Source organism: Cervus canadensis, chromosome 19 (genome assembly GCF_019320065.1).
Source record: "Cervus canadensis isolate Bull #8, Minnesota chromosome 19, ASM1932006v1, whole genome shotgun sequence".
Classification (NCBI taxonomy): Eukaryota; Metazoa; Chordata; class Mammalia; order Artiodactyla; family Cervidae; genus Cervus; species Cervus canadensis.
In genome coordinates, this window is record NC_057404.1 from 42,864,172 (window position 1) to 42,887,023 (window position 22,852).

The window sequence follows — 22,852 nt, forward strand, 5'->3', positions numbered from 1 at the left end:
TGTAGCCCACCAGGCTCCTCTGTCCATGGCATTGTCCAGGCAACAACACTGGGGTGGGTTGCCATGCCTTCTCAACCCAGGGATCAAACCTGCTTCTCTTGTGTCTCTTTCATCTCCAGGCACATTCTTTTCCCACTGAGCCACCTGGGAAGCCCCTGTCCCTGGCTAGCTAGTGTCTCCCATATTCTGAGCCCAAACCACAAGCCAGAGGGAAATGAAGCCCATTGATATAGCCTATATAGTTAGCTATGAAGGGTGGTGTTTAAGGAAAGAACACATTGGAACAACAAAGGAAAATCCATAATGAAGAGTCTGACAGGGCTGACGGATCCTAATTGCTTAAAAAGTGTATTTTGAGTGAAAATTCATTGAAGGATTATTCACATAGCTTTGCCTCTTATACAAAATGGACAGTAAAGAGTTACACAAATTCCCTGCAATAGCATTTCTGCCAGCTTTATACAGGATTATGTTAGCTGCTTCAGCAGAGAAATGCTTTAAAGGGAAAGAACGGAAAGCATTGGAGAGAAAGGTTTTTGTCATATTTCCTGGGGGAGAAATGTATTCCTGATGGTGTTACCCAGAAGGTGGTCCTTTCTGACAAAACGGTGATGCTTATGGAGGATAGATGGAAAAAAAAAAAAAAGGAAGGCCTGCATATACCACTACAAATAAGCAAGTAGACATAACAAGACGGATGTCTAAATGAGAATGCCAACAGCACGGGGATAAAGAGAAGTGAGTGGAGGGAAGCAGCAGCAGTACGGCTAGAAAGAAAGGAGAAAATGGAGAAATAAAGTGAGATAATAAGGATTTACAGCAAGGAAAGCAAGCAGTAGTATCAGCAGGAAAATGAGATATCTGTGGAAGGAATCTGTAAATCTCCCATGAAACTCATAACAACTGTGAAAGCCTTGGAATAGCATGTCTGCCAGCTTGGAAAGATTGTCCAAGAAATGACAGGCTGCTCAGCCAGCAGGATCTGCAAGGACAATGTAGGTTCTTAAGGAAGACGAAGAAATAAGACCAAAAGATGAGATGATTGGGACCCAGGCCCGTCTGGATAGAAACAAATGCTTTCCCAACAATGAGAGGTAGCTTTCACTAACTGTACATGTAAAATTAATTCTTTGCTAAGCTGATAACTTTACACTCTGTGTATAAGGAACTACTTTCAAATGAATCATATAGTTGATTAAGGCTGGAATCATGTGGTGTCAAAATAGCCTAACCAGGTATTGTTTCTGAAAGAAATGAGTGACTTCATCAGGGATAGCAAGGAAACATTATAGCAGGCCGTGTGACACTATTGTTAAGAATGCGAACTCCACATCAGACATATGTTTGTGTCAATTGTTCTTCTACTAGGAAGCAGTTATGTTAACTTGGTTTCCATCTTAGTTCCTTTTTATGTAAAATGAGGATAATGTTAGTCCCTCATCAGAGGTTTCTTATGAGGATTAGAAGAGTTGTACATGTGTGCTAAGTCTCTTCAGTCAGGTCCAACTCTTAGAGACCCTATGGACTTTGGCCCGCAAGGCTCCTCTGTCCATGGGATTAGAAGAGTTAAGACATTTTACATTTAACAGTCAATGCACGTTAACACAATGTCTCACATTTATTATGTGCTCTAATCCTAAACTACTATTCCTTCTAATGGAGGCTCCTTTCTTACTTGATTTGCATGCAGTTGAAAGAAAACTTTAAAAACTATTATATTTTGAAGACTGCAAAATATTGCACAAATTTATATCATTATTATTACATGTAATTATTTATGATGTATCTGGTATAAGGGACTAGATCTAAAAAGTAGTTTGAAAGTAGCAATTTGTAAGTACATCAAAATGCCACACCTGTATTGAATTGTTGCATCATCATACTGCATTATAATATCCCTTGGTATCCTCGGGGACTTGGTTCCAGGACTTGCTGCAGCTACCAAAACCCAAGGATGCTCAAGTCCCATAGTCGGGCCTCAAGATCCACAGTTCAGCAGGAACAGATTTAACCAACCACAGACTGTGTACTACTGTATATTTATTGGGAAAAAAAAAACCTCAAGTATAAATGGACCCACAAAGTTAAAACTCATGTTGTTCAAGGGTCAACTGTAATTATAGTGATGGATGAATGCAGAATATTATTTTATGAATTAACTGTGTTAGTCACTAAACTACAACATTAAAAGATGTCCCGAGTTTTAAATTACAGTTTCTATTGAGTTACATGGTTTTAAAAAACAAAATAGAGCATAGCATCCTGTATTTGTATCATCTAAATCTTAGTTTCAAGAGTTATTTCACTTTACAAGTAAAGCAACAACCTGTGTTTAACACATAGTGGGGTTTTCTGACCAAATAGGTAAGATTTGTTTTGATTAAAATTGTGGTATAAGTCAGAAATAAAACACATGGAAAAAATCTTAATGATTAATCACTTTTAGCTAAATGAAAGTCTTTGTAAATGTGACTGATGGATCTAACTGAAAAATGAATAGGTTTTAAATACCTTGGAGCCAAGAAAACATTGCAACACACTCCACATTCCCATATCATACTTTCCAACTACTTCCTCCAGCAAATGAAAACTACAGGTAAGCCAAAATCCATCCTTGCACAAAGTAATATTTATCATGTGAAACTTCTTTGCCATAACTTAAAATTTATGATTTTTGAGTCAAAACACTGAAAAACTTTCTGTTCATTTCTATTTTATCTTGACTCATTGTAGAAAAATGTTCATATTTTCATCAGAAGAAAACAATGAAATGGGTTGGTTGTGGTGTACTTACTAGAAATCATTGAGGCTTTGCTATATCCAGAACAAGTGTATCATCAGAAGAAAACAATGAAATGGGTTGGTGGTGGTGTACTTACTAGAAATCACTGAGGCTTTGGTATATCCAGAACAAGTGTACCTTCTTGGTATTTTCCTAGTCCTGGAACCAACACAAATTGGTAAAATATGAAGAGACCTGAGGTCAGATATGTCAACTGTTTTAATCTAGAACTGTCTTGATTCTGTATCTAAAATGCCTATAAAATTAAATTCAAAGTCATTCTTCTGTCCCAACATCCCTGAATAAAAGTCACAGTGCACTCTTCCCCTTCCCATAACAGTGATTAACTAAAAAGGTGACAGTACTTCTGAAATTGGGCGGAAGGAGGGAAGCCAAATCGATATGTGATTTTAAATAACCCCACCCCCAAATTATTCTAATGAGCTTCCTAAGAGCGTGGACCATTCTTCCTACTGTCTCCCTGCTGAGAATCTCTGGGCAGAAAATAAGGATCACAGTAATGGTAAATAGAAACTACTTCTAATGAAATGTTGGCAAAAAGAAGAAAGAAAAGAAAATGATATTTAATCTTCATAAACTAAAATGTATCAAACACTTTTTAGACACTTTTGAAGGTTTTAAATATGTTGCTTCATTTGAAGTTCATGATAGCATTAAGAAGTATGATTTCCAATCTTACAAGTGGGGTACCTAGGCAAGACAGGGTAAGATATTTCACTAAGAGTAAAGAGCAAGTTATAAGTGATAAAACCAAATTTACACCTAGGCTGTCTGGCTCCACAGTCCACACTCTAAACCATAATCTTATGTTGCACAGAAAATGTATTTTTGCTAAAATATAAATAAAACTGCTTTTTTTTTTTAACATAAAGGACATAATTTTGTTCTTTACACCACCATGTGTCAAATTTGTCTCTCCACTTTTGCTTTCTTTGCTGTTGTTCATCGTTTAAGACTCAGCTTGGTCACAGTCTCCTTCAAGACTTCCTTGGAGTAAACAAAAGTTATCTGCTCTGTGCTCTGAAGTAAAGCCATCACTAATTCCATCAGTTTGTTAACTTATTCCCTCTCTAATAAAGTTCTCAGGGCTACCATGAGTCAGATATTGTACAAGGTTTGCATGCGTGCTCAGTTGCTAAGTCATGTCTGACTCTTGTGACCCCATGGACTGTAGCCCGGTGGGTTTCTCTCTGTTCATGGGATTTTTCCAGGCAGGAATACTGGGTGGGTTTCCATTTCTTCCTCCAGGGGATCTTTCCAACCCAGGGATCAAACCTGCGTCTCCTGCATTGGCAGGTGATTCTTTATCGCTGAGCCACTTGGGATATGCAACATTTAAATTGCTTGTTTTAAGAACCTCTAACTTGGAAGGCAAGCCTTATTCAATTTTGCATCTTCCGAGTTTGGTAAAATGGCTGGCACATAGCGTACTTAACGTGTTTTAACTGGAATAAAGATTAGTCATTGTTTCTAGCTATGTTAAGGAACCGTTGACCAAAACCGCCCACCTCGGCCAGTCACGATAATAACCACTTGCCTGAGTTGTCTCACAATAAGCGGGCCTGATAAAGAACGCCATGCTGCTGCCGGAAAACTAACCGGAGAATTCTGGAGGAGCCAAAACAAAGGAGGAGAGGCCAACCCATGAAGTGTCTCGTAAAACTAACCTGGAAGAATTCTGGAGGGACCAGAAGGAGAAGGAGGAGACACGAGCCAATCCCTCCTGTCGACCTCCCAGAAACCCTCACGCTGAAATCTGTTCTGACAGAGATGCGCGCACTGCCAGAAAGGACCCTGAGGCAGCCCAAAGGCGGGCCAAGCAAGATGATTGGCCAGAGACAACCCGGAAACTAACCCTGTTACCATAGGCCCCGAGACTGCGAGCCACGTGGGCTAACCCGGTGGCTCAGAGGTAAAGAATAGGCCTACAACGCAGGAGTCGTAGGAGATGTGGCTTTGATCCCTGGATCGCGAAGATCCCCTGGAGGAGGGCACGGCAACCCACTCCACTATTCTTGCCCCGCAAATCCCATAGTCAGAGGAGCCTGGCAGGCTATAGTCTATAGGGTTGCAAAGAGTAGGATACGGCTGAAGCGACTTAGCATGGCCCAGCACAGCGAGCCTTGTGGTAGAGAAGTTCTCCTGGCTTCCCTTACCCCTCTGCTCTCCGCCCAGTTGCCCTTTCACAATAAAGTCTTCTGCTTTGTTAGTATGCATTTCTCCTCCAATGATTCCTATCCGCGTGTTAAACAAGAGTCCACTCTCAGGCCCTGGAAGGGGTCCCCCTTCCTGCAACAAATACATTAATATCAAGCAAGGATCCATAGCAACACACAGGCCTGTTCAAAACACCAAGAAAAGGTAGGTAGAGATTCAGAAGGAAATATAAGGCCTTGCATAAAATCTCTTGTAATTTGTTTAATTGGGTTTCCCTGATGGCTAAGCAGACAAAGAATCCTGCAGTGCAGGAGACACTGGAGACTGGGGTTGGATCTCTGGGTCCAGGAAGATCCCCTCTAGGACGAAATGGCAACCCACTCCCATATTCTTGCTTGAAAAATCCCAAAGGATCTCAAAGAGTTGGATGCAACTGAGTGACTAAGCAAGCAATTTGTTTAATTATTCGGTTGGCCAAACAGTTCCTTCGAGCTTTTCTGCATGATGTTATGGAAAAACCCAAATGAACTTTTTGGCAACCCATTATGTTCACCATTTTTAACTACCTCTACTTATCAAGCCATATGTTAGGTACTAGAGAGAATATAGGTATAAAAAAAGTATAGAGTTTATTCCCAAGTCACATGTAGTGTAGTGGGGAAAACAGAGTATGTACCAAACCATTTCAAATGCATGTGGTAATGACTGCATTAATAAAATTAGAAAAAGAAAGCACTTTGGACTGGAGTGATGATGAGTGCTTCCAAGAAGAGGAGGCACTCAAATTGCAGCTTGAATATATAAAATTCTAATTGATAGCAAAAAGGATTTTCAGGAACAGAGAAGAGCCTAAACATAAACATTGTAGAGGAATAATATTTTGAGATATTAACTGAGATTTGCCTCTTATATTTCCTTTAACTCTTTGTACTGTATTCCTCCTCTCACATTGTGGGGAAGATAGACTACACAAAGAAAAATCTTTTGGTTTTCAAAAACTAAAGCTTTTAAAGCTCAAAAGGCAAGGGCTTTTACACTGAAAGAAGCTCAGCCCTGAACTATTCCAGGTATAATGTTTCTGCCATAAACAGGGAATAAAGAACCATACCTCCCTACACAGACTACATGAAGACTGCACAGACTAAGAAAAATGGGAGCTAACCCAGGAGGAAGCTAAGGCTTAGATGTTGTTAGATTCCTCAAAAGGACCCCTTACTGTGCCCTCCCTTAACTTCGGGAAGCATAATTAAACCCTGAAGATTGAGATACCAAAACTGGGATAGGGCCATGTCAAACCTCAGAATGAGAACAGTAAGAGACAGCCGTGATCAAACACTGAATAAGGTCAGGCATTATTCTGACCAAATCTTGAGTCATAACCAGATTATGAGGGTCTGACCATTATAGTAACCCCATTTTATAAGCCATACAACTAAGGGCTTCCCTGGTGACGCAGTGGTAAAGAATCAACCTGCCAATGCAGGAGACACAGGAGTTGTGGGTTCAATCCCTGAGTTAGGAAGATCCCCTGGAGGAAGAAATGGCAACCCACTCCAGTATTCATGCCTGAGAAATGCCATGGACAGAGGAGCCTGGTGGGCTATAGTCCATGGGGTCACAAAAAGTTTGACACAACTGAGCGACTGAGCATGCACTTGCACAACTATGTCACAGAGAGGCTAAATAATATATCCAAAGTCATTCCATTAGAACTGGCAGACTTGGTGTTTGGATCCCCGTCGTCTGATTCTAAATAGGGCTGACAATCTTTTTATGCAATCTAAGGAAGACACACCGTGCTACCTAATATTTAGCTTCTAACACCGGCTAGGTTTAGGGATCAACTTGAAAAATGAGTTCAGTTATAGAAAAAGAAAATTACTCTTTTTTTTGCATGACTGAACTGTGGACATAATCATCATAATAATGATAACTTTTACATGAATGAGCCATTTTAAATCCTCCAATGGCTCTATGAGCATAATATTATTATCAATTTACATGTGAAAAAATGAAAGATCACATATTTTAACTTGACCAAGTTATCATAGTTAGTAGGTGGTCCAGCAGTATTTGAACTCAGGCAATCTGACTTCCAAGTCTATGTTCCCAGTCTCTATGCTATCATTTTTCAAAAAACAGCAACTATGGTGTCCACACAAATGCACTGCTTACATCTCCTCCAATGGGCAACTTGATTGATGCCCCAACACGACTACTGTCCCTTTAGGCCCACCTCTGCCTTTATTCTAATACTATACCTCCTGCTAGCTGCTCCTGCTCAATGACAGACCCTGAGGAGGATACATATGGAACTCCTCCAATGGGGATTTTGGCTCAAGGACACCCATCGGCCTCACCAAATCTTATGGGAACTGTGTTGCAGTCAGTGATTCTACTTTATTCCCCTTGCTTGCTTCTCTCCTAACACAGCTGTTAAACCTATACCATGATCTGAAGCTTGCCCTCACCTTCTGCTATTTCTTCCTTCAATATACCTCTTGTATATAGTCTAACCCTCTTTTGGCATCTGTGAACCCCAACTATTGCATGTGGTACTAAGAGTGGACAGAGAAAACAGTGGCAAGGTGGGTATTTAATTATGTCTCACTAACCATCCATTTTGAGTGAAAGATGGGTCATAGAAATGCCCTGGCACAAAGCCCAATTACTAAAGATTTCACTCTGGGTGATGATTTGCCTTTCAGGCATAATGGTTCAGACATTTAAAATAGGGTGGTGTTGGCTGGTTACTGCTATATTGTACTGATATTGACATCTTACAGAGAATGGGACACTAAGGAGCATTATAAATAGTTAGCATAAAAGCTAAAGGGACTCGTGTGCATGCTCAGTTGCTCAGTCTTGTCCAACTCTTTGTGACCCCGTTGATTGTAGCCCACCAGGCTCCTCTGTCCATGGAATTTTCCAGGCAAGAATACCAAAGTGGATTGCCTACTCCAGAGGATTGTCCCAATCCAGAGATGGAACCCACAACTCTTGCATCTCCTGTATTGGAAGGTGGACTCTTTACCACTGTGCCAACTGGGAAGCCCAGCGAGATTCTTAGTAAGCTACAAAAAGCCCTTATCTCCTTGAATGAAGAACAGATCAGCTAAGTAGCAGACCAAAGATCCAATAAGTTACAGAGTTCCAGAGACCTGAGGATGCTCAGAAGAGGAAGATCTATTACACAAAACGCAGGGGTCTGTTTGGGAAAACCTGACATCTTAAAATATAAGGTGGGGACATACAGACAGTTGCCCCTGAAGGGGTTTGCTCTGCACTGACCCCTCAGAACTTGCACTGACCACTCAGAGGTGGCCTATAGCTTCACCCCCACAGGTTAGAAGATGCTGCAAAAGTTACTATTCTGCATGACAACTGATATCCCTTAAATCAGTGGTCCCCAAACTTTTTGGCATCAGGGTCCAATTTCATGGAAGAAATTTTTTCCATGGATCTGGGGAGGGGGGATGCTTTGGGGATGGTTCTAGCACATCACATTTATTGTGTACTTTATTTCTATTATTATTGCATCAGCTCCACTTCAGATCATTAGGCATTAGATCCCAGAGGCTGGGGACTCCTGCCTTAAAGGACCAACCTCCATCTCCTCTCCTGGCTTCCAGGACCTAACTGAAGCCAAATTCCAGGATAACCCAGCTGGTTGTTGTTGGGCTTGATAAGGGAGGATGGAGACTGCATGTGAATGTACTTGTGAGAATTAGCTTGCTTGTACCAGCAATAGCCTGGAAAGTAGCCCAGGCTTTGCATTAGTGCTTAATCAAGAGGGTTGGAATATAAGACTAGGTAAGGAAAAATTCATTGACTTGGATGAAAGGGGCAATTCTTCAATTTAGCTTCTTGACAAAAGCCCTCAGGGAGTAGGCAAATTCACAACTTGATTGATCAGCCTCAGATCTTTTTTGAAAAGATTCTACATGACAACATTCATGCTACCCAAACTTCAATCCTGCATGCTCCTTCCACACAACTTTTCTGCTCTGAAAGTCCTCCCCTTCTTCTCCTAATCCTTCCCAGAATAAATTTCTTTCACCTCTAATCCTATTTTATTGTCTGCTTCTAGGTGGACCTATGATGTTGTTTAGTCACTCAGTCGTGTCGCCACCAGGCTGTTCTGTCCATGGGGTTTCCCAGACAAGAATATTGGAGTGGACTGTTCTATACTGGCACAAGCAGTAAACACACCAATCAAAGGTTTCATAGGAGCAAAAAGAGGACACGAGATTGGAAACCAAGGTCTAGATCCGATAACACACCTTAAAATCGTATCTCCACCTGCCCAGTGAAGTGCTGTAGTGAGAAAACTGGTTATTTATATTGTCACCCTGCTTATGTAACTTATATGCAGAGTACATCATGAGAAACACTGAGCTGGAAGAAGCACAAGCTGGAATCAAGATTGCTGGGAGAAATATCAATAACCTCAGATATTCAGATGACACCATCCTTATGGCAGAAAGTGAAGAGGAACTAAAAAGCCTCTTGATGAAAGTGAGAGGAGAGTGAAAAAGTTGGCTTAAAACTCAACATTCAGAAAACTAAGATCATGGCATCTGGTCCCATCACTTCTTGGGAAATAGATGGGGAAACAGTGGAGACAGTGTCAGACTTTATTTTGGGGGGCTCCAAAATCACTGCAGATGGTGATTGCAGCCATGAAATTAAAAGACGCTTGCTCCTTGGAAGGAAAGTTATGACCAAACTAGATAGCATATTAAAAAGCAGAGACATTACTTTGCCAACAAAGGTCCATCTAGTCAAGGCTACAGTTTTTCCAGTGGTCATGTATGGATGTGAGAGTTGGACTGTGAAGAAAACTGAGCACCAAAAAATTGATGCTTTTGAACTGTGGTATTGGAGAAGACTCTTGAGAGTCCCTTGGACTGCAAGAAGATCCAATCAGTCCATCCTAAAGGAGATCAGTCTTGGCTGTTCATTGGAAGGACTGATGCTGAAGCTGAAGCTCCAATACTTTGGCCACCTGATGCGAAGAGTTGACTCATTGGAAAAGACCCTGATGCTGGGAGGGATTGAGGGCAGGAGGAGAAGGGGATGACAGAGGATGAGAAGGCTGGATGGCGTCACCGACTCGATGGATATGAGTTTGAGTAAACTCTGGGAGTTGGTGATGGACAGGGAGGCCTGACGTGTGTGATTCATGGGGTCTCAAAGAGTCAGACACGACTGAGCGACTGAACTGAACTAAATTAACATAAACAAAGTTTTCTGGGAGTATCATAATTGGGGATTCAGGGTGAGAAAAAGAGGGATTAGGAATCAAACAATTGAAAATCATTTTAACTTTTTAAAAACTTGAGATAATAATGGATATATCCTTTATGTGGGTAGGTGATACAGTTATATTAAAATGACTAACCAAGGGCAAATAAGAGGAGGTCAGCAATTCTCTTTTTCACCTGGCCTTGTAGAAGTCTCCAGAACTCCAAAGCCCAGTTAGGAGGTCCTTTATTCACCATGAGCAGAGCTTTGATGAAGTAAGAGAGGGGCCAGGCATTCACTGAAGTTAACAAAGTGTTACCTGATCAGATATGAAAAGTTAATACATTTACAAATGAATTAGTTAATGTAAAAATGAAACGCCACAGTGTTGATGTCCAAAAAAAATCATTAACTAATAATTAAGAAGGAACTATTTGTCATTGGATGAAAGAGCGCTTCCACGGCTGAAGGCAGGGTAAGAGAATAGACTTCAACAGTGCAGGCTTCTTTCGAAGTTACCTTTGTTTGGTGATTGCTTTTCAGTTATGTCTATTTCTTTACATATGTTTTTGCTTCCAAAATAATAAAAAATATGGAAGGATATCAATCATTCCTTTAAAAAAGCAATATAAATGAAAATTAATGTCATGCTGCTAGAGACGTTGAATATACATGACGCTTATTAAAATGTATGTTTGTTTGGAGTCTACTTTAAGATCCCTGAGTCGAGAAGATCCCCTGCAAAAGGGAAAGGCTACCCACTCCAGTATTCTTGCCTGGAGAATCCCCATGGACAGAGGAGCCTGGTGGGCTACAGTCCATGGGGTCACAAAGAGTCAGATATGACTGAAGTGACTTAGCATAACATTATCTGTATACTTGTTTCATTGGGAGGGCTTTCCAGGTGGTGCAAGTGATAAAGAACCTGCCTGCCAATGCAGGAGACTTAAGGGAGTGGGTCTGATCCCTGGGACAGGAAGATCCCCTGGAGGAGGGCATGGCAACCCACTCTAGTATTCTTGCCTAGAGAAGCCCATGGACAGGGGAGCCTGGAGGCTACTGTCCATAGCTTTGCACAGTCAGACATGACTGAAGTGACTTAGCATGCATGCATGTTTTAGTGGAAGCTTTTGAGAAATATAATATTAATGTAATTATTTAAGTTTGTGAGCTATTTGTGATATTAATTCCGAAGAGCTATATTTTTAGGAATGAACAGAGTACTGGATCCACTTAGGTGGCTTCCTTATCCTAAAGATTTATGCAAATAAATAACTGAACATTTACATTTGTGAAATGTTACAGAAAAAGTAGCAGTAATTATATTTTAATTATCTAATATCAAATTACATAAGAATTCTTATGTCAACTGTCATTTGGGCTTTTACATATGTGGATTTATCAATATTATCAATGTTGTAAACATAAATGCCTTGTTTTTAGAATGACAGCCATCTCTTTTTTAAAAAAAATCTAGTGTTAGCATGTATGTGTATAAATTCTATTCATGACTCCGGAATGATAAATAAATTGAAAATTCATAAATATGGATAGAGAGTCATTATTAAGTCTAACCACTTATTATAAATAAGGTATTCCATATAGATTGAAAGCATTCATTGTCATAAATAAAAGCAAGTATAATTACATTTCTGATAAGCATATTTAAATGTCATACTTAGATTTCACAGCAGTGTCCCTGGATCAATCTTTTCATATTGATATCTGTAGTAAAGGTCTATTTTAATCAAAAAGTTTCCTCTTACTATTCAAATATAATGAGAATCTTAATTCGGGAGTTTACAAATTATTCTTTCTTAGCATTACCTATTTTGGGTGTTTTATTTTTATACAAATGTATTTTAACCAGATTTGTCTTCTCAAGATCTTGTACTCATCCCTGAATCATTGGTCTATACATTTATTAACCAAAATGGGCTCCCTCCTCCTCTTCAACGTGAAGGATGTGAAATCAATCCACCTGAACTACAGGGACAGAGAGAAGAGGGTGGTCTCTCTCATGCTGGCCACAGAAAGAGTATGGATTCAATTACTTACTGTCTTGTTTCTCCAAAGTATCACAGGCTCCACCTTCTTCCCTGTCTAACAAGAGATTTAAGTGCCGGCAATGATGAGAGTGTCCATTGCCCCATGCAGTGGAAAATTACTGCATTTGCCTGCACTGCATCCACTCCCCCTTATTATGGTTTGACTCTGCTTTTCCTCCTACACTGATTCTCCACTCCTTTCAGTAGAATTGAGGGTGGTACACTTTTGAGCTCCCTATATTCCTAAGTGAAAGTCTGGTGTACAGGATTTAGACTTTCCTTTCCACCAAAGAACAAATATATTAAGCTATCATTTCTACCCACAGTTCAGCTTCTTCAATTGCACCATCTTTGTCTTCAGGGTAATCATTTAAGTCTTTTATTATATACACAGTTTTATCATTTGATAATAAATGGGAAATGTGACTTTGCTATTCCTAAGAATAGCAAATAAGAATTTTCTCATGAGCATAAAGTAATTGAGATAAGATGAAAAAAATTAAGTGTGCTGAAACTGGATAAATCCTTGGCTTCCATCATACTCATTGGGCTGAATCCGGTGAAATGAAGGTTCAGTTGTGAGGTAGTAAATACAACTGAACAATCTGTGTGAAATGCATTAAAGTTGGTGGTGAAAATCTAGTCTGTATTTTGAGATTTTATGACCTTAGTTCCCTGAAACAAATCCTCTCGTGTATAATCCTACAGATGATCTTCCTCATAATCAACATTTGTACACATTTCTATAAAGTAACGGGTTAACTATAAGGAAGGGAATTTTGCTGGTAAGTCTATCAAACTCGTTGTAAATTGTCTTCTTTATCCCAGAAATAGTGTTGTGCTCATGTAGATCCAATCAGAGACGTAATGGTATTGTGTGCACCTGTGTGTTGTGTGTGTGTTTATGCATATACATGACTAATTAATAAAAATGGATCTTTCAAGTTAACTAAATAGAGTTATCATACAATTATACAGAAATTAATTATCCTATTAGAATTCTGGTGAAGATGTTTCTCTGCCTCCTCCCTCCTGCTGCTTCCTTGTCCATTAACCCTTCAATAAAACATGTGTAGTAGGTATTTATCATCATCTCCCCTTCCTTCTTTCTTCTCTTCTTTCCCCTTCTCTTCCTCCCTTTCTTCCTTCTTTCCTTCTCTTATCTCTCTTTTTTCTCTCTTACTTTCTTTCCTTCTTCAGTCTTTCATTTCTACCTCCCTTTCATTCATTTTTTTTTTTCTGCCCTTGGTACCTATTTCCCTTTTTGTTTCTGTCATTACCCTGATTTTCCCTGGAGACTACTATTAATTCCTTCTTAGTAAATGTGGTAGGGAGAGGCTGATCTCCACCCAGATCTTAAGGACAGGTTAAGATTAAACAAAAGTTTTCACATTACATTTGTATAAGATAAACCAGCGCTTCACTCTTTACAGGGACTAGCTAAGTGTTGGACACAAAATCCAGTATAGGCCAATTGGATCCACCAAGAATGAGCTCCAGGATATTTGCTAAACTTGTCAGGAAAGAAAAGTTTTTCCTTTACACAAATTCCTAGCAATGGAAGGTAAACATTTCCAGGCAGTATTGGCCAAAACATAAGTCACTAAGGCCTCAAAATAAAACCAACTTACAGTACTACAGGCAGAGAGGTCTGAGTCTTTCCTTAGGACTTTTCAATTACCTGACGTAATAAATTCCTTTCATTGTTTCCTTTCATTCCTACCATTGTGAGTAGTTACAGTTTTTACCTTAAAGTGACTTGCTGAAATAAAAAATTCTTAACAAAATGATTTTCATAGAAGCCAGTACTTCATTTACTCAGTTAGAAAACAGGAAGCTAATTATATTGAATCTAACCATCTGATTTGTGGTTCCAACTTAGCAACTCAAGAAAAGCCTGAGAAATTTGGAAATATACTTACGAAGATATGGATACACTAGATTTTTCATTATCTGCCATTTATTTTTTCATCCTTTATACAACTTTGCAGTTGTAATTTGACTAGGTGAGTAAAGAGTGGGCTTCCCAGGGGGTGCCAGTGGTAAAGAACATGCCTGCCAATGCAGAAGACTTGAGGGACGTGGATTTGATTCCTGAGTTGGGAAGATCTCCTGGAGGAGGGCATGGCAACCCTCTCCAGTACTCTTGCCTGGAGAATCCCATGGACAGAGGAGCCTGGCGGGCTACAGTCCATAGTGTCCCAAAGAGTCAAACATGACTGAAGGGACTAGCATGCACACATAAAGAGTGACATACTTTACTTCCTTTTAAATGCTTTAGGACTTCTAGTGAAATGCCTTTTTCAAACTACAACCCATCATTTAAGAACCTATTTCCTCAGGAGTCTCTGAATAAACCAGTAAGTAATTTATTAAATAAGGCTCACCTAGGAGTCATTGTTTACTTAATTCTCTTTTTAAAGGTAAGTAGATGAGACAGTCACCTACAATGTAAGTATCAAAATGATTGAAAAGGGCTATTCAGAGACACTCCAAAGGCAGTGAATAGCCTCACTGTCTCAAAATTTACAAAGTGAGGCATATTAACTTTATGTCATGAATAAAATGCAAATTTATCTTCCAATTACAATTGATATTTTAGAGTTTACTATTGGTGGCAGCTGTAGGGACAATTAAAGAATTCTAATTAAAGCTACTTGAAACAGATAAAACCTATGCCAGATTCCTCCATCTAAGGCAGTTTCTGTTAAAGATGGAAAAGGATCAACAGTGATTTTTAATTTAAATCAAGAACAGGTTTGTTTACCTATTACATGCTACTCCCACTAATAACATAAGGAATGCATACATAGATTATGTAATGAAGGATATATATGTTCAACATTGGCAGAGTTGTGATGATTACGGACAAGAATTAATCAGCATTCCTCATGCCATACACAATGCAGTTAGAATAGAAACAGCAAATCTGTTCAAGTAATGCAAACAAGCTGCATAAAAGGCTAAACAAGTAAAAGTATATCATCAGCCATGACTCAAATTACATCTTCAAATTGTGTGCCAGCTTCCTCTAAATTAGCCACTTAAGAAACTCTCGAACAGACTTTATAAAACTGGAAAGTACTGCATTTCCTCAGGTTTACAATTTTGTCAGAGTATGGGAGTGCATTTAATAATTCAGGGTGTAAATTAACCGTTACTCGATGCAACAGATAGAGTGCAGACTTATGTAATGTTTTTCTTAGTGATGAATCTGTCGATAACCCTCAGAAGTTCTACATCTATCCATGGGGACAAAGTTGCTCAAATTGCCAAAGAAAGTGTCAAATTGTAGTTTTACCACTAAATTCTTTTCAGTTTTTTTATTCTTCACATTTCGTATGTGTCTCAACATTTTCCATCAAACTGTGAAATCAAGCATTTCAGTTTTTGTTGTAGTCATTGCTTGTTTTCCTGTTTTGAATATATTGAGGGTCCTTGAGATTTTAAAGGACTGAAATAATTACCATTTGTTTCTTTCAGATTTGGAACTACTCATTGTTTAACCATTGTTTCAAGGAAATGCAAAAAGGCAAAATGGTTGTCTGAGGAGACCTTACAAATAGCTGTGAAAAGAAGAGAAGTGAAAGGAGAAAAGGAGAAGAGGAAAGATATGCCCATTTGAATGCGGAGTTCCAAAGACTAGTAAGGAGAGATAAGAAAGCCTTTCTCAGTGATCAATGCAAAGAAATAGAGAAAAACAAAAGAATGGGAAAGACTAGCGATCTCTTCAGGAAAATTAGAGATACCAAGGGAACATTTCATGCACAGATTGGCACAATAAAGGACAGAAATGGTATGGAGCTAACAGAAGCAAAAGATGTTAAGAAGAGGTGGCAAGAACACACAGAACTATACAAAAAAGATCTTCATGACCCAGATAACCACAATGGTGTGATCACTCACCTAGAGCCAGACATCCTGGAATGTGACGTCAAGTGTGCCTTAGGAAGCATCAATAAGAAGAAAGCTAGTGGAGGTGATGGAATTCCAGTTTAGCTATTTCAAATCCTAAAAGACGATTCTGTGAAAGTGCTGCACTCAATATGCCAGCAAATTTGGAACACTCAGCAGTAGCCACAGGACTGGAAAAGGTCAGTTTTCATTCCAATCCCAAAGAAAGGCAACGCCAAAGAATGTTCAAACTACTGCACAATTGCACTCATCTCACACGCTAGCAAAGTAATGCTCAAAATTCTCCAAGTCAAGTCTCAACAGTATGTGAAACAAGAACTTCCAGATGTTCAAGCTGGATTTAGAAAAGGCAGAGGAACCAGAGACCAAATTGCCAACATCCGTTGGATCATTGAAAAACCAAGAGAGTTCCAGAAAAACATCTATTTCTGCTTTATTGACTATACCAAAGCCTTTGATTGTGTGGATCACAACAAACTGAGGAAAATTCTGAAAGAGATGGGAATACCAGAGTGCCTTACCGGCCTCATGAGAAATCTGTATGCAGGTCAAGAAGCAACAGATAGAACAGGACATGGAACAATGGACTGGTTCCAAATCAGTAAAGGAGTACCTCAACGCTACATAATGTCACCCTGCTTATTTAATATATGCAGACTAACTACATCATGCAAAATGCCAGGCTGGATGAAACATAAGCTGGAATCAAGCCTGCCAGGAGAAATATCAATAACCTCAGATATGCAGATGACACCACCCTCATGGCAGAAAGTGAAGAAGAACTAAAGAGCCTCTTGATCAAAGTGAAAGAGGAGAGTGAAAAAGTTGGCTTAAAAGTCAACATTCAGAAAACTAAGATCATGGCATCTGGTCCCATCACTTCATGGCAAACAGATGGGGAAACAATGGAAACAGTGACAAACTTTATTTTGCGGGGCTCCAAAATCACTGCAGATGGTGACTGCAGCCATGAAATTAAAAGACTCTTGCTCCTTGGAAGGAAAGTTATGACCAACCTAGACAGCATATTAAAAAGTAGAGACATTACTTTGCCAACAAAGGTCCATCTAATCAAAGCTATGGTTTTTCAGTAGTCAGGTATGGATGTGAGAGTTGGACTATAAAGAAAGCTGAGTGTTGAAGAATTGATGCTTTTGAACTGTGGTGTTGGAGAAGTCTCTTGAGAGTCCCTTGGACTGCAAGGAGATCCAACCGGCCCATCCTAAAGGAGATCAGTCCTGAAGCTGCAGCTCCAATACTTTAGCCACTTGATAGGCAGAGCTGACTCATTTGAAAAGTCCCTGATGCTGGGAAAGATTGAAGGTGGGAGGAGAAGGGGATGACAGAGGATGAGATGGTTGGGTGGCATCACTGACTCAATGGACATGAGTTTGAGTAAACTCTGGGAGTTGGTGATGGAGGCTTGGCATGCTGCAGCCCTTGGGCTTGCAAAGAGTCAGACACAACTGAGCGACTGAACTGAACTGATTGTTTAATCCTCAGAACTCTGGTGATAAGGATTCAGTGGGGAACTTGTGAGATACAGAAATTTCTGTCAAATGGTAGGTTTGAAATGGAAACTCGGGTCTAAGGAAATTCTGGTACAAAATGCTTTCTCATGTATACAGTAATGAAGGAACACTTCTAGTCATGCTTTCTGAAGTGCATTTAGGCTTTTAATGAAAATAGGCATGACTATCTGTGTAAAGAATCAAGGGCAAAGAAGAAAAACAATGAATACTAAGAAATTTTCATTCTCATTTTTATAGTCATGAGCCAGCTTGCTCCTCATGAAGAAAGTTTAGACAAATTTGACAACCTTATTCTTTTCTTGTGACTGGGAGTCAACTAAACAATCTTAATTCTCAATTTGTAGTTTTAATATCTATCCACTTTCTTCTCAAACATTTAGGTTCCCAGAGATATTAAATAAGAGAGAATGATTTTATATCCTTTGATGGAATTTCTAACAAAGAATATAAAAACAGACAGATAAATTATATTATATTGAGTACAGAATTATGCTTAATTTTTTTAATGCACTAATTTTGGTCAGCATTAAACTTTGAACTTCATGTATTTACATATGTGTTAGGAGAAAAGATTGTCATATATAATTATTGCATTAGAATGTTTGTGAACAAATACAAATAATAAATGTAAGCTTTTGCATGCAGTGAAGATGGGATAAATTGAGGGGGATGAATAATCAGTCACTTGTGGATGAAGGGTAAGGACTGAGGTAACAAAAGGTCAAAAGAATATGAGTCACTGGGAAGAGGGGGAAATGGAAGAATTCACCTGTAGAAGTTTTTCTTGGGTTTCCGTTTCTTCTCTGGACTTCCCTGGTGGCTCAGATGGTAAGGAGTCTGCCTGCAATGTGGGAGACCTGGGTTCGATCCCTCGGTTGGGAAGATACCCTGGAGAAGGAAATGGTAACCTACTCCAGTATTCTTGCCTGGAAAATCTCATGGACGGAGGAGCCTGGTAGGGTATAGTCCAGACGGTCAGAAAGAGTTGGACATGACTGAACGACTTCACTTTCCATTTCTTCTTTACTTTGTCAGTATGGAAGAAGGGCACTAATCAAATAATGATTAGAATGAAGGTGAACATACAACTGTGGTAGGTGAGTCCTGGATCTCAGTCTTTGCCCTTCCCCTCTTTTATTTATCCACACTCGCTCCTTGGATAATCTCATCCAGGCTCATTATTTTAAAATTTATATCACCAGCCTATAAATCTACCTTGAACTCCAAGTCCATAGATCCAGTTGTATGCTTGACATCTTGAATGTTTGAGAAGCAGCTCAAACTTAGCACATCTAAACCCAAAATTCAACCTTTGCTTTTCAGTTAAGGGAAGGGCCACTTCACTTTTCCAGTTATTCACATCAAAGGCCTTGGAGTTATTAGTCATTTCTCTTGTTCTTACATACCTAAAGCTCTACCTGTCTATACAAATTCTATTTCCTTCATTTCCAACGAAGTGCTGAATTCAACCTCTTTTTTACAACCTCCAAGGCTGCCACTCTACTTCCACCACTTTCTTTCACTTGGATATGGCGATGGTCTCCCCAGACTGGTCTCCTTTCTTCCATTCCTGACCTTCTGTAGTCTTTTTCTTAATCCTACTCAGTAGCCAAAGTAGTCCTTTTATAAGTTGGATCATGTCTCTCTCCAATTAAACCCTCCACATATTTCCCTTCTCACTCTGAGTAAAGGTCAAAGTCCTTAATGTGACACAGCATGGTCTTGTCTCTGTTCCTCCTCTAATATTGCCTACTATTCTCTCTCTCTTACCCATTGCACTCCAGACACCATGACTTCTGGTCCTTGAACTTTGCTGGTCTTTGAAAACTCCAGGCCCTTTCTTGTCACAGGGTCTTGTTACTTGATATTCCCTTTGCCAGGTAGGCTGTTTCCAAGATATCCACATTGCTTACTCACCTACTTAATTGCCTCCTTCAGCATGCGTACTAACTCACTTTTCATGAAAAGCCTGACTCTGCGACCCTGTGGACTGTAGCCTGCCAGGTTCCTCTGTCCATGTGGTTCTCCAGGCAAGAATACTGGAGTGGGTCGCCATTTCCTTCTCCAGGGGATCTTCCTAACCCAGGAATCGAACCTACATTGGTGGGCAGGTTCTTTACCACCAGCACCACCAGGGAAGCCCCTTGCCTCCTTCAGGCCATACCGCAAATGTTACCTTCTCTTGTTAGGCTTTCCCTAGCTACTCATTTAAAATTCCAACTCTCTTCCACACCCTCTCCCCCCATTTGGAATATCTAATCTCATTTTCTCTCCTTATTTGTATTCAAATTATATATTACTATATGACATTTATATTTATTTACTTCTTTGTTTATGACCTTTCTCTTTCCACTAGAATACGAACCCTAAGAGAACACGAATTTCTGTCCTATGTGCTTATGAACATATTCTAGCTGCCTAGAAGAGAGAAGAGCACATGATGAATGTGTAATCTCTCTTTATTGAGTGAATTAATTCATTAATAAGGGCTTTGAAGAGGTACAAGTTACTTTAGAGCCTGTAATACGTGAATTTAACAAAGTCATAAAAGTTGAGAAGTTTCTTGTAAAAGTGAAGCATTAGCTAATTTCTGAAGAATAAAGAGGTATTACCCAGGAAAAGAGAGAAGGAACTAAAATTCCAGATATTAATAACAAAATGAACAAAATGTCCTGAGGTGAGAGGCAAAACCCATCTTGCAAGTATGAGGATGGAAGAAAGTCTAAATGGCTGGAGCACTGAGAAAGGGATGACATGAAATGGGATGAGACTGCAGAGCTAAATTGCAAGTTCCTTGCAACCTCATTTAGGATCTTATTCTAAGAGCAATGGGAGATCACTGACAATGAGCATGGAATCCCAAGAACATTGTGTGTATGTGTTTTAAAAGAACTGCTTAGGCTGCAACATAGAAAATGTTTGAAAATTGACAGGAATGAATGGAAAGAGAATACTGTGGTAGTGATTCAAGTGGCCCCCACGAGAAATGACAGCAACTCAGACTAGGATGGTGGCATGTCTCAGGTTCTTTGAACCTTCCTCTTTCTTCTGCCATTCCAGTCTCTTTGGTTCACTACTTTAACCTCAGGTTTTACAACCCCCAGAGTATTTACTTGAGCCTTACCCTCTTCTTTCAACAGGGAAAAGCTTGAAATGAAAAAGCTTCACTCTACCATCTCTTGCCATGCATTCACATGATGCCTGTTTCGTTCAACACAAACACTTTCCACTGATTTTGTTTATTTGTGTATTTATTTCAATCACTCGGTTGACTTTCATGATGATGGTAAATGTGTCAGGGTGAACGTTTTATTTATTTTGATATCTCCAGTAGTTGGCACATTGAAGATCACAATAATTCTTATTGAATAAATGAAAAATCAAATCAATTGCTGGTTTGCAAACACAAAAATTATTCACAATGTTCTTCTTGCTGCTGCTCCATAGACATCACAAATTTTAGAGGGATAGAGGTCTTTTCCTATGATCAAAGTATATAAGCTACAGATTAAATAATCTATTAGTGTTTGCATGTGCACTTGAAGCTCAAACATACATATGTATAAATAGACATCTCAATAATACATAGATATATCTAAAATGTCCAAATTATATGAAGAAAATAATATATTTGGGGAGCAATTTGTGTAAATAATTTTCAAAACTGTTCCAAATGACTGCAAGTGGGACACAGTGAAATATTAAATTATTAAAACACCCCTAAAATGCTCAAAAGATTTAATGTAGACTTCCCCAAATTCCCTGATTGCCAGAGAAGATATGAAGTATTATAAGATGTTGAGTCATTAAGTTCAACTGCAACTGTAATTGAATGGTGGCAGAATCTTTTACACGAAAGATGTTTAATAACCTACACTGACCCTTAGCTACTGGAGGCATGAATTGAATTGTCAGCTAAAAACAACACATATATATGCACACACAGATTAATCTATCTCCATGGCCCCCTACATTAATTCAATATTAATAAAACTAAATATTTATAAATAATTAAAAGTATGAATGAAATTACATGGTAATTCATGAAAAGTGAGAAAAGGTTTTGATTGGCATAATAAGAATTTTCAGCTACATATGTTTATGATTATATCAAAGGTTAAACAGTGCCATTTAAATGTTTTTCTTTTCTAACCTTCCTTCCAACTGTGCAATTTTTCTGAAGCCATATAATTTTAAACAGAAGATCACTTTTCAGAAAAGTTGTAAGCAGAAGATCATAATTCAAACCAAGCAACCAGATTCTCCTAATATCTAATTATTAAAGAAGTCAGTAATTCAGTCCCATATTAAGAATGCTTTACATATAGTTTTGTACATGATTAGAATGGCTTTTAAAAGTACTGTTCTTGGAAAGAGACATGGACACTGCTTCCAATTTGTGAAATTACAACACCTGCTAACCAGAATGATTTTGTCATAAGAAACATATTGTAAACAAAGCACAGACTTAGAATGAAAAGACAGTTCAGTTGACATTCCATTTTACATAAATACATGGAAAATAAGAAATATTGACTCAAAAAATGGCCAAAAAAATCTGAATTGCAAAGACATAAAGATAGATCTTAAACCAAGTTATTAAAAGATTAGCAACAAAACTTACAAATAGCAAAAATGCCTATATACCTATGATACTTATATGTATGCAAATAAAATCTCAATTTGTGTTCACTGTGTTTATTTCAAATAACATTTTTTTTTTTTTTTTAAAAAAGAGTAGAAATAAAATGGGGAATAACTTCTGCATAAAACATGTCAACTAAAACAACTGATACCAATAAAGACACTTAAAAATGTGCATTATTTTCCAGAAACCATATGAAATTATCTGGTTCAATGTCTAAAGAAGTTATAGAGTTCCGCTGTCTTCCCTTTTTGGTTAATTCAAGCTATTTTGAAGAATTATTCTCTTATCATTACATATAAACCTCAAAGCATTTGTATCCTTGAAGATGTCAAGTAAGGAAAGTATTATCATGAAAATCCGGTTTTGCCATATTGTTGCTTACACCAAAATATAATAAAGAAGCAAAGCAACTCACCTGCAAAATTGCTGAATACCCAGAAACTCTCATGATTCCAGTTACCTAATTCATCTTTCTCACACTATATAATCCAATTCTGCTGCC